Consider the following 12867-nt stretch of genomic DNA (forward strand, 5'->3'; position numbering starts at 1 on the left):
AGAGTGCAGAAAATATTTACTAGAATGGTGCCAGGGATGAGGGACTTCAGATATTGGAGAGATTGGAGAAACGAGTTGTCTCCTTAGAACAGAGAAGGTTAAGAGGAGAGTTGATAGAGGTGATCAAAATCATGAACAGTTTTGATAGAGTAAATAAGGAGAAACTGTTTCCAGTGGTAGAAGAGTCGGTAACCAGAGGACACAGTTTTAAGGTGATCGGCAAAAGAGCCAGAGGCGACATGAGGAAACATTTATTTACGCAGCGAGTTGTAATGATCAGGAATGTACTGCCTGAAAGAGTGGTGGAAGCAGATTCAATAGTAACTTTCAAAAGGGAATTGGATAAATACTTGAAGGGAAAAAATTTACAGGGCTATGGGGAAAGAGCAGGGGAATGTGACTAATTGGATAGCCCTTTCAAAAAGCCAGCACAGGCATGATGGGCCGAATGGCCTCCTCCTGTGCTGTAACTACTATGATCAATGGCAGATGCAATTTAATGCTGATAATTACAAGGTATTGCATGTAGGAAGGAAAAATAATCAAGACACATGCTCCATGAATGGCGTTGAAATATGGCGTTGAAATAGTTAAGGATGAAAGGAGTCTTAGTAGACTCAACCAATGCAATAACAACAACTTGCATTTATATAGTACCTTTAACATAGTAAAACATCTCAAGGTGCTTCACAGGAGCCTTATCAAACAAAATAAGGAGATATTAGGACAGGTGACCAAAAGCTTGGTCAAAGAGGTAGGTTTTAAGGAGCATCTTAAAGAAGGGGAGGTTTGGGAGGGAATTCCATTGCTTAGGGCCTATGTAGCTGAAGGCACGGCCACCAATGATTGAACGATGAAAATCAGGGATGCGCAAGAGGCCAAAATTGGAGGAGCACAGAGATCTCGGAGGGTTATAGGGCTGGAGGAGGTTACAGAGATAGGAAGGGGCAAGGCCATGGAGGGATTTGAAAACATGGATGAAAATTTTAAAGTTGAGGTGTTTCCTGCGAGAATCAGCGAGCACAGGGGTGATGCACGGGACTTGGTGCGAGTTAGGATACAGGCAGCAGTGTTTTAGATGAGCTCAAGTTTATGGAAGGTGAAAGATGGGAGGCCAGCCAGGAGAGCATTGGAATAGTCAAGTCTAGAGTAACAAAGGCATGGATGAGGGATTCAGCAGCAGATGAGCTGAGGCAGGAGCGGAGATGGGTGATGTTACGGAGTTGGAAATAGACAGTCTTAGTGACGGAGAGGACATGGGATCGGAACCTTAGCTCAGGGTCAAATAGGATGCCAAGGTTGAGAACAGTCTAGTTCAGCCTCAGAGCAAAGGATCAATGCAGAGTAGTAATGAACAAATCTAAGAGAATGTTGAATTACATAGCCAAAACAATTAAATATAAGTTATGATCAAACTGTAAAATGCTCTTGTCAGACCACACCTTGAGTACTGCGTCTAGGTCTGGTCGCTGAGACACAAGGGACATATAGGCACTACAAAGAAGAACCACAGGGTTGATCCCTAATGTTAGAGGCCTGAGTTATGAGGAAAGACTGGAGAAACTTGGGCTCTTCAGCCTTGTATGGAGGTGTCTGAGAATAGAAAGTCATGCTTAAATTGTGTTGTGCTCTGATCAGACCATAACTTGAGTACTGTGTCCAGTTTGGGTCACCGAGACGTGGGGAGACATTCAAGCACTGGAGGCAGCTCAGAGAACAGCCACAAGGCTGATCCCTATTAAAGGTCTGAGCCATGAGAAAAGATTGGCAAAACTTGGGATTTTCAACCTTGAAAGGAGGCAACTGAGATGTGATCTTACTGAGATACATAAAATAGTAAATGGTGCAAGAAAAGATAAATCCATAAAATTACTTTAAACTAAATTGTGAGAGTAGGAAGAAGGAGCATAAGATCAAACTAGGAAAGACTGATAAAAACTGATATCCGGAGTTTTTTCACAAACAAAAAAGTGATAATCAAATGGAATGGAGAATAATGGAGGTGGAAGCTTGCATCAAAGAACATTGTGATGAATCCTATGAATTGTCCGGTTAAGAAACAATTGGATGTTGCAGTGGAGTGTAGGGGAAACTGCACATCTTTCTTAATGGATAAACTAAGATGAACTGAATGGCCTTCCTCATCTGTATTTATCTTGTGATCTTGGGAGGCAATGCTCCTAGACAGAGGTGCATATTACATTTTACCTGCTGGCTGTCAACTCGTGGCTTCCACTTTAAACATTACTGAATTTAGGCCAAAGTCAAAAATTCATATTAAAAAAATACATAACTTCTAATGAATTGAAACTAGACGGTTCATAGGATTCATCACAATGTTTTTTGATGCAAGCTTTATGGTGTACATGGTCTAAGGCATAAGAGCGCTCAGTTATGTGAGACAGTTTCTTAAAGAGCATATATACTTTTCCAAGGGATATAAGTGCATTTAATTTTTTTTATTATAATTGTAACTTAGGTGCAGATTAGGTCATCCTGTACATTATAAAATGGCAAAGAAAACCATTGTAACAAAGAAAAATGTCACGGATATAATACTCAAAATTAATTAACTGAGCAGATACTATTAGTTGTGCATTTTATTTGAAAAGTAATATTTTTATCATGCAACATTGTTTTATCAGTTTGTTTTATCACAAACTGCACCACAGCGTGGTAGGATGTGGGTTTGTGCCCTTGATTGTCTGAGGATGGAGTTCCTAATCATGCCCACCCTTAGAGAGAGCATCTCTGAGTGGAGTCAAGGAATTTTCTGGCAGACAATAGGGTTGCCAACCCTCCAGGATTGTCCTGGAGTCTCTAGGAATGAAAGATTAATCTCCGCAGCACTGCTGCAAGCAACCCAGGAGAAAAATCAAAGGGGCAATTTAAAAAAATGTTTCATTTTCCTTGAACATTTTTGTTTATTAGTTATCAGAAGATTGGAGGTGGGGAAAAAAGGCTATTTGACTATCCAGTGAACTATCCAGCTTGCTTTTATAATCCATGTTCCCGAAGGTTAATCTAGTCCCATAGTAGTCAAGTAAAAACAGCCTTCGTACTATTCGCAAAAATAGCTTCCAGAAGTCCCGTTTTTTTATTTGCAGCCAGCAACATAGAAAATAAAGAACATGGGACAATTATATGTCGGTCATTGATGTCCAAACTAGTATAAAGTAAGATGAAAAAAGGCATTCTGTGTAATTAAAACTAACATAATTTGAATTACTTTCTGCAGTGGCAGATCAAAGACAAAAAGAATCCATAAGTGTAAACAACTTTGAGCAGCGTTGACCCTTGGCAAACCAGATTTGACTTAATTAGATGACGGTCCCATCCTTCTAAATCAGATGGACTACTTGTCAAAAGTGAGTAATTAGGTTTTGCTGAGCTGCCTTTTACTAATGATGTGGAGTTGTAATGACCTCAATATGTAATCCGGGAAATGAAGCAAACTTGTGTTGATTAATTTGGAGGAATCAACTAGGAGCGTATAGTGTATCGCACAGGAGAGGGAAGAATCTAACAAGGAAAGAAAGACAACAATTAAATAAATTCAAACTTAATAAGGGAATGGGACATTTTTATGGCTTGCTGAAAGCAGTTAAACACTGGAAATTTACAACAAAAGAAAAAAATGCACTATAAAAACAGAAAATACTGGAAATACACAACAGGTCAGTCAGCATCTGGAAAGACAAACGGCAGGTTGTGAGGCTCCAGGTGTATACCCTTCTTTTTTCTTTCTAGATGCTGACTGACCTGTGTATTTCCAGTATTTTCTGCTTTTATTTCCAATTTCCAAAATATGCAGTTTTTCCTTTTTATTATACAGTAGTGCAGAATAAGGCAGAGTCTTGGCCTGAGTCCAAATTTTGCAATGAAAACTTTGACAGCACAAGATCGCTGCACTTTGAACAATAAAGGTCAGGTTTAATACATTTTTCCAGCAATAACTTTAGAATAAATTCCAATAGTAACAGATCTATAAATGTGATAAGATTATCAGGAAGAATTTGGACACACTCATTGTTAATACAGAATACATATCTGGAAGAAAAGCTTACTTCAAGATAATTTTGATCCTGAAAAAATGTTTTCCAGCACTTCCTACGGCACTACAGGCTAAATGTCATGATGCAGCACTTCCAGCACAAGAATTTCACAAAGATGAAGTGCGTCTGGGGTTTGGGTGCAGCGGTCAGCATGCCCAGTTCGCTACCTGCGCAATTTTCCATCTGTTAATTTCAATTCAATTCAGTTCAGTTTACGCCTGAATTCCCAATTTGCACTCCCATCATACAACGCTTTGCATCAGAACGCTAAATCACAAAAAATGTATCCCTATATATCTTGGTAACTGTGAACTGCAGTGGCTTAGCATGAAATGAGATATTTTCTAAAGCTAGTGGCGTTGGAATGGAACAGGAGCTGGCACACTAGAATCCCGGGCTTAGGTCCATATTTCTGCACCTGTGCCAATTTGGTGCCAAGCAGAATTTTCCCGTAGGTCTTTGAGACTGGATTAAAGTGGTCTTTCAAAAAGAAACCATAGTCTCATTGAAATGTTATAATTGCCGTAAGTGAAGACGATGTTCTGTCTGATTATGGCAGGACACTCCCTTCACCCATCTGAGATGGGCATAAGGGGTGCTCCATAAGCAATGGAGCTCTTAAAGGGTCAGAAGTTTTTTAGTCCTTTTTTATTATTTTCCAGTCTTACAGTATGTTTTCTGTACTGGCTTCTGTTATTAGTACTTGTTAGGAAACATTTCTTCATCTGTCTGTTTTTTAAAAAAATGTTCTGAAATTTCTTTTCCTTGCACCTGACAATTATAGTTCCTGTGGAACCTAAAATAGACAAATGGTGTCATAGAATCATAGAAATCATAGAAAATTTACGGCACAGAAGGAGGCCATTCAGCCCGTTGTGTCCGTGCTGGCCGAAAATGAGCCACCCAGCCTAATCCCACATTCCAGCACTTGGTCCGTAGTCCTGTAGGTTATGGCACTTCACGTGCACATCCAGGTACTTTTTAAATGAGTTGAGGGTTTCTGCCTCTCCCACCCTTTCAGGCAGTGAGATCCAGATTCCCACCACCCTCTGGGTGAAAAAAAATTTCCTCAGCTCCCCTCTAATCCTTCTACCAATCACTTTAAATCTATGCCCCCTGATTATTGACTTCTCTGCTAAGGGAAATAGGTCCTTCCTGTCCACACTATCTAAGCCCCTCATAATTTTGTACACCTCAATTAAATCACCCCTCAGCCTCCTTTGTTCCAAGGCTGAACCCCAGCCTGTCCAATCTTTCCTCATAGCTAAATTTCTCCAGTCCTGGCAATAACCTCATAAATCTCCTCTGAACCCTCCGTAGTGCAATTACATCCTTCCTGTAATGTGGTGACCAGAACTGTACACAGTACTGAAGCTGTGGCCTAACCAATGTTTTATACAGTTCCAGCATAACCTAACTGCTCTTATATTCTATGCCTCGGCTAATAAAGGAAAGTATTCCATATGCCTTCTTAACCACCATATCTACCTGTCTTGCTACTTTCAGGGATCTGTGGACATGCACTCCAAGGTCCCTCACTTCCTCTACACTTTTCAGTATCCTCCCATTTATTGTATACTCCCTTGCCTTGTTTGCTCTCCCCAAATGCATTACCGCACACTTCTCTGGATTGAATTCCATTTGCCACTTTTCTGCCCACCTGACCAGTCCATTGATATCTCCCTGCAGTCTACAACTTTCCTCCTAATTCACGAGAAAGCCAACTGTACTTGAAGCCTCTAAAGGATTTCCGCAGAATAGAGATGAAAAGGAGAGGAGACACAAAAAGGGAATTCTCACAATAAAAACTTCCACGGGAGCTCAGGGAGTTGCATGGTGTCTAAGGGTATGCTACAGAGTTAGGTGGCAGTCAGCAAGTCAAGTTAAAATTAATAATGGGAGTTGGTTTTGAAACAGCATAGATATGGTGTTTTATGGTTAAAGTGGTGCAAGATAAAAGGAGGAATGCCAGGGAAATCAGCACACTACAACATCCAATCATCAGAAACTCACATCACACACACTGGATTATCACACAATCCACTCATACACACTGTATTAACACGTCGGCAATTCACATCACACACACTGGATTATCACACAATCCACTCATACACACTGTATTAACACGTCAGCAATTCACATCACACACACTGGATTATCACACAATCCACTCATACACACTGTATTAACACGTCAGCAATTCACATCACACACACTGGATTATCACACAATCCACTCGTACACACTGTATTAACACATTGGCAATTCACGTCACACACACTGCAACAATACCATCCACTCAGGTCATATAGACTGCACTACCACACAACATACTGATATCACACACAATGTATTACGATACTGATATCCCAAACAATGCATTACCATACCATCCACTGATTTCCTGCTTTACTGCATGCACCTCACTTATACCGCCAACCATATCTGCAGGTCGTGCCACGCCTGCCTGTCAAAGACCTTGGAGAACTGAGTCCACAGACGCTGGGTGAGCCAGTATGTAATCTGCTATAAGAATATTTGCAGACAATCTCCAACATTAAGATGGTACGGCCAGTGATGGTCAAAGTTACCTCCTCCCTCAACCTTTTTGCCTTCCGTTCCTTCCCTGATAGCACAGAGGCCATTTACAGTTTCAGCCAATGTACTGGCCACAGATGTATCAAACTGGTGACTGATATATAAGTCAGCATGGCCAATATGTTCATCTCCTTTCCCACTGAATAACTACAACAGCATAACTGGCCGCCCGGTATCATCAGTCTTGGGTCACCGTTGGTAGCTGTGTTCCATCCTGCCACACAAGGAAAGGCACAAGCAACATGCCCTCCTCAAACAGAAATAACCTACACAGAATTAATGACTTTGATATAAATGAGATGGAAGTCCTAGTTCTACTAAAAGAGCACAAAAACATTGGGAATGTTTTAGTAAATTGGAAACAGGCTAGCGTGGTGTCGATATTCAAATGGAGTTGCAAAACAGACATAGGCAACTACAAGCTCATTAATCTTACTTCAATCCCATGTAAAATAATGTAATCAATTATCAGGAGTAAATTTGAGAATTAGCTATACAGCAATAACCTACTAAATAACACGGATTTAGAAGGGGAAGATTGTGTCTTACCAACCTCCTTGACTTTTTTGAGAAAGCAATATCCCAAAATGGACTATGGTAAACTCTATGATTTGGTATACCTAAACTTCAAAAAAGCATTTCACAAAGTTTCACATGAAAGGCTGAAACTTGGAATGGATAGGAAACTAGCTGAAGGGTAGACAACAATGGATACTTGTTTGAGGAGTTATGTTATGATGGTGGAAGTATTAAGTGGGGTACCACAGGGATCAGTATTGGGAACACTGTTTCTAATTTACATCAATGACTTGGATTCCAAACTAAATGTAAATTGGTCAAATAATAGTAAATTGGGAACAATGGTGGATTTGGAAGAGGCATTTCAGAAATTACAGAGTGAGTTGGACAAAAGATGTAAATGGCCAGAACAATGGTAGATGAACAAATACGGACAAATGTAAAGTACTGCACAAGGGAAAGCATGAATGGTGTTGCAATAGCTAAGAATGAAATTGAAAGAAACCTAAGGACCTTTGTAAATGTGATGCCCATTACTGCAGAGCAATCAGTGAAGCAAATAGAAAATAGCTAATACAGTATAGCTAACAAAGTTAGAGAAAGTCATGCTCAAACATGTAGTGCTCTGGTCAGACCACATTGTGAGTATTGTGCCCGGCTCTGTCCAGTACAGAGAAGAGCCAGGAGGCTGAACTTAGTGTTATAGATCTGAGTTATGAGGAAAGACTAGAGAAATTTAAGCTTTTTAACCTCGAAAGGAGGCACCTGAGAAGTGATCCCAAAGAGGAACACAGGATTATAAATGGTATGGAAAAGATAAATCCAGAAAGTTACGTCATTAAATTGTTAGAGTAGGACAGGTTCATTGTAAGGAAAGGCAAATTTAGGACTGATGTAAAGAGTGATCGGGACGTGGGAAGGACTTCCACATAGAGTAGTGGAGAAAAAAAGGCTGGAATTATTTAAGAAACAATTGGATATTGCAACAGGGGACTTCAGGGTCTTTTTGGTTCGACGAACTAAGATTCGTCAAATGGCCTTCCTCATCAGAAATATCTTGGTCTTACGAACCGAGATTAGCTAACCCAGCAAAGACCAGGAATCAAATATGAGACCTTCCTGTTCTGCATGGTTCAGTTCCACACTCATTTATCAAATGAGTTGTCAGGATCAGTTGCTTAACTTTTGATTTGCTTTTAGTCTAAAAATTATACTTTCCTTTGCAATTCTGAATGGCATTTTGTTATAATATTATTTTTTCTGTTTCAAATTACAATTTAAATTTGATTAATGTAGTTCATGCTTTATCCAGCCAGTCCTGTCAGCTTTTGAGATGCTTCAGGGTCAAAGTTAGTGATAATGCTAATCATTTCTGTCCTGCACTATGTGCTGCCATGGAAACAGGGTCGTAGTGGAGCTGGATGGGAATGTAAAGCTAGTGTCCCCAGCCTACCCAAATCAATAACAGTGTTCTAGCGAAGCAAGAAGAATGTTCCTCCGTTTGTTTTAGTTTTCTTGTAAACATACAGGATTCAGTTATTTTTAATGCAGAGATTAAATTGTTCGTACTAGAATCATAAAATTGATTATAAAGTAAGAAATTCTGCACCGATCACACTAATACTCCAACCAAGGGCATCTTCCTTTGGTAAACTCACTGATTTTTCATCATCCTCAACTAATTCCATTCCATGAGCCAGCATGGTAAAGGAACATTTTGGGTAATAATAAGGCACTCCTACTTCAGTCTTGATTTAGCTGACACTAGTCCAAATAACCAAGTCACTATCCAGAACACTGCATGATACCGTCCTGGATGCTGCTGACGCTTTGAACCAATCACCTTTGGGACTGTTGTGAAAGATTTTGACAATATTTCTTTGTTTGCATGCAGCAAGTGACTGTGTGTCTGTTTATAATTTAACTGGTGTTATTTTATAATAACTGGTGACTAATTGAATTTGGACAGTAGTGCTGAATACTTTGCTTAGTTTTGAGTTCCACTATGTAAGCTGATGTGTTTAGTAACTCTCCTCCACCATGAGGAGCTAATTTTCATTGTTACTCTCAATAGCAGCCAATCATTATTGCTACTTCCAATTACTTTTATAGTGGTGTAACAGTATTACATGTGCTAGTATTCAGCATTTGTGTACTATTTCTATGCTAGCATTAAGGTGTCAGCTGTGGCTCAGTGGGTAGCACTATTGCCTTCTGAGTCAGAAGGTTGTGTGGTCAAGCCGTACTCCAGAGATGTGAGTACAAAGTCAAGGCTGACACTCCAGTGCAGTATTGAGAGGGAGTTCTGCACTCTGGGAGGTGCTGTCTTTTAGATGAGATATTAAACTGAGGCCCTGTCTACCCTCTCAGGTGGCACTATTTTGAAGACGATCAAGGGAGTTCTCCTCGGTGTCCTGGCTAATACTTATCCCCTATCCAACATCACTACAACAGATTCATTATCACATTGATGTTTATGGGACCTTGCTGTGTGCAAATTGGCTGCACATTTCATACGTTACAATAGTGACTACACTTCAAAAAGTACGTCATTGGCTGTAAGGCACCTTGGGATATCCTGAGGTCATAAAAAGTGTTATATAAATGCAAGTCTTCTTTAAGCTATAATGGATAAGTATAAGAAACCATGGAAGAAGGTACGGCCATTTGGCCCATCAGTCCCATACTTTCCACAAGGCTATGTACAATCTGTTCTATTTTATACTTTACTCCACTCATTTACTCTTATCAGGGAAAGTTCTGCATAAATAATCCCTGATCCCCAAAGGTAATAAAACAAAATCTCTACTCCCATAGTACAAGTTAGCTAGCCTCAATTCCCAAGTAAATTACAAGATTGTAGTTTCTATATGAAATGCTAACTTGCCGGGTTTTTTCCTGCTTTCAAAGATCAATGCCTAGCTCAAGCAGTCACAGAGGGAATGAATGGTTAACAGTCTGGTACATATTTTAGAATGTTTGCTGAGAGTATTTTCAATCTGGCCCTTGATTAAGTTTGAGTCCATAGCATTCAGACAGTTAAAATTTTTAGTTTGAAATAGTGTCAAATAATAAACTGACTGGAGAGATCACAATCATTGATATAATTCACTTCTGCCCTTGATATCTGTCACATATCTGGTAGACTGATCAGTAAGAAGCTTTTTTAACTGAACTGGAACAACGCAGGCTGCAGTTTCCCTGTGCTGCTTATCTGACACTTGAGCCTCGTTTATTCTTCTATTATGTGGACTGGAGTCATTCCAGCAGGTACCACTGAGGAACAATACACATTATAAATACCGATACCAGTACATGTATCACACCACTCACTGAGATACCAGTACGTGTATCACACCACACGCTGGGCCATCTCAGATGATGGTTGACTAAATACGAGCTCCTCCATCTCCAACACAGTTTTCTGCTTTAGCCATAAATTCCCAGTTTACAGTAGGACCCAACAGGAGAGCATTGGAATTGTCGAGTCTGGAGGTAACAAAAGCGTGGATGAGGGTTTCAGCAGCAGATGGGCTGAGGCAGGAGTGGAGATGAGCAATATTACGGAGGTGGAAGTAGACGGTCTTAGTGATGGAGACGATATGGGGTCGGAAATTCAGCTCGGGGTCAAATAGGATGCCGAGACTGTGAACAGTCTGGTTCAGCCTGAGAAAGTGGCCAGGGATGGAACTGAGTTTGTGGTGGGGACCGAAGACAATGGCTTCAGTTTTCCCGTTGTTTAATTGGAGGAAATTTTGGCTCATCCAGAATTGGATGTCGGACAAGCAGCCTGACAACATAGAGACAGTGGAGGGGTCAAGAGAGGTGGTGGTGAGGTAGAGCTGGGTATCGTCAGTATGTGGAACCTGACGTCGTGTTTTCGAATGATGTCGTCGAGGAGCAGCATGTAAATGAGAAATAGGAGGGGGCAAAGGTTAGATCCTTGAGGGACTCTAGAGCCAACCGTGCGGAGCGGGAAGAGAAGCCATTGCAGGTGATTCTCTGGCTGTGGTTGGATAGATAAGAGTGGAACCAGGTGAGGGCAATCCCACTCAGCTGGACCATAGAGGAGAGGCGTTGGAGGAGGATAGTGTGGTCAACCATGTCAACAGCTGCAGATGGATCGAAAAGAATGAAGAGGGTTAGTTTACCACGGTCACAGTCACATAGGATGTCATTTGTGATTTTCGTTAGGGCCGTTTCAGTGCTGTGGCAGGGGTTGAAACGTGATTGGAGAGGTTCAAACATGGAGTAGCGGGAAAGATGGGCATGGATTTGAGTGGCGACAACACGTTCAAGGACTTTGGAGAGGAAGGAGAGGCTGAAGACGGGGAATGTGGGAGACTAATGGTGGAGGATTAAGGTATGATGGAGATATCAAGTATTTTGCATTGTTTTTACAAATGATGGTGGAAGTGTGAAAGTAGTTGTACTAGATAAGGAAATGGAACAACTGTTAAAGATAGCTATAAAAATACAATTGATTCTAAAAAGATTTAGCAAAACTCAAAAGGTGGATAAGTCACCTGGCCCTAATGGCATGTACCCTAGTCTGTGGCTCTGACCAGAATTCATCAAATTTCTTGAAGAGTAGCCAATGTAACACTTTTGTTCAAGAAGGGAGAGAACAATAAACCAGGTAACTATAAACCAGTTAATCTAACATCAGTTGTGGGCAAATTCTTAGAATACTTAGAATGCATGTGTTAATCAAGGACAGCCAGTATGGATAAAGGCAAATCATGTTTGCTTAATAGAATTCTTTGAAGAGGTGAGTGATTGGTTGGATAAAGGGAATACACAAGATGTAGTGTATATAGAATTTCAAAAGGCTTTTGATTAGATGTTTCACAAGAGACTTGTTAGAAAAATTCAGGTGTATGGTACAAGAGGAAATGTAATAGTATGTATAGAAAGTTGGTTGACTGACAGGAAACAATGAGTTAGGGTAAATGGCCTTTGCTGCGATTGGAGAAAGGTTGGAAGTAGTGTACCCCAAGGGTTAGTGCTGGGTCCACTTTTACTCTTGGTATTTATAGATGATTTGGACTTTGGCATAAAGAATACAAACTCAAAATTTACTGATGACACAAAAGTAGGGGGCCTGGCAACCAGTGAGGAGGTCTGTAAAAACTTCAGGAATGTGCAGGCAGGTTAGTGAAAAGGGCAGACTGGTGGACGATGCAATTTAATGTGTATTTGTGAGGTAATAAGTTTTGAGAGGAAAAACAAGCAATAGGAATATACACTCAATGGGAAAATGCTGGATGAACAGAGCCACTATGGGTTCAAATGCATCATTGTCTAAAAGTGTCAGTGCAGGTAGATAAATCTGTAAAAAGGCTAATGGCATTTTTGATTTTGAGTAAAGAAATAGTGATAAATTTGTACAAAACATTGGTTAAGCCGTATTTAGGGGAGCCTACCTCTTTGACCAAGTTTTTGGTCACCTGTCCGAATGTCTCGTTCTTTGGCTCGGTATACATTTTTGTCTGATTACGCTCCTGTGAAGCACCTTGGGATCCTTTACTACATTAAACGCACTATATAAATGCAATATATTAGAATGGATTGAGGATTGGTTATGGGACAGAAAACAGAGAGTAGAAATAAACGGGTCATTTTCAGGTTGGCAGGTTGTATTTAGTGTGGTGCCGCAAGAATCAGTGCTTGGGCTTCAGCTGTTTACAAT

This window comes from Heptranchias perlo, chromosome 11 (assembly GCF_035084215.1).
Source record: "Heptranchias perlo isolate sHepPer1 chromosome 11, sHepPer1.hap1, whole genome shotgun sequence".
Classification (NCBI taxonomy): Eukaryota; Metazoa; Chordata; class Chondrichthyes; order Hexanchiformes; family Hexanchidae; genus Heptranchias; species Heptranchias perlo.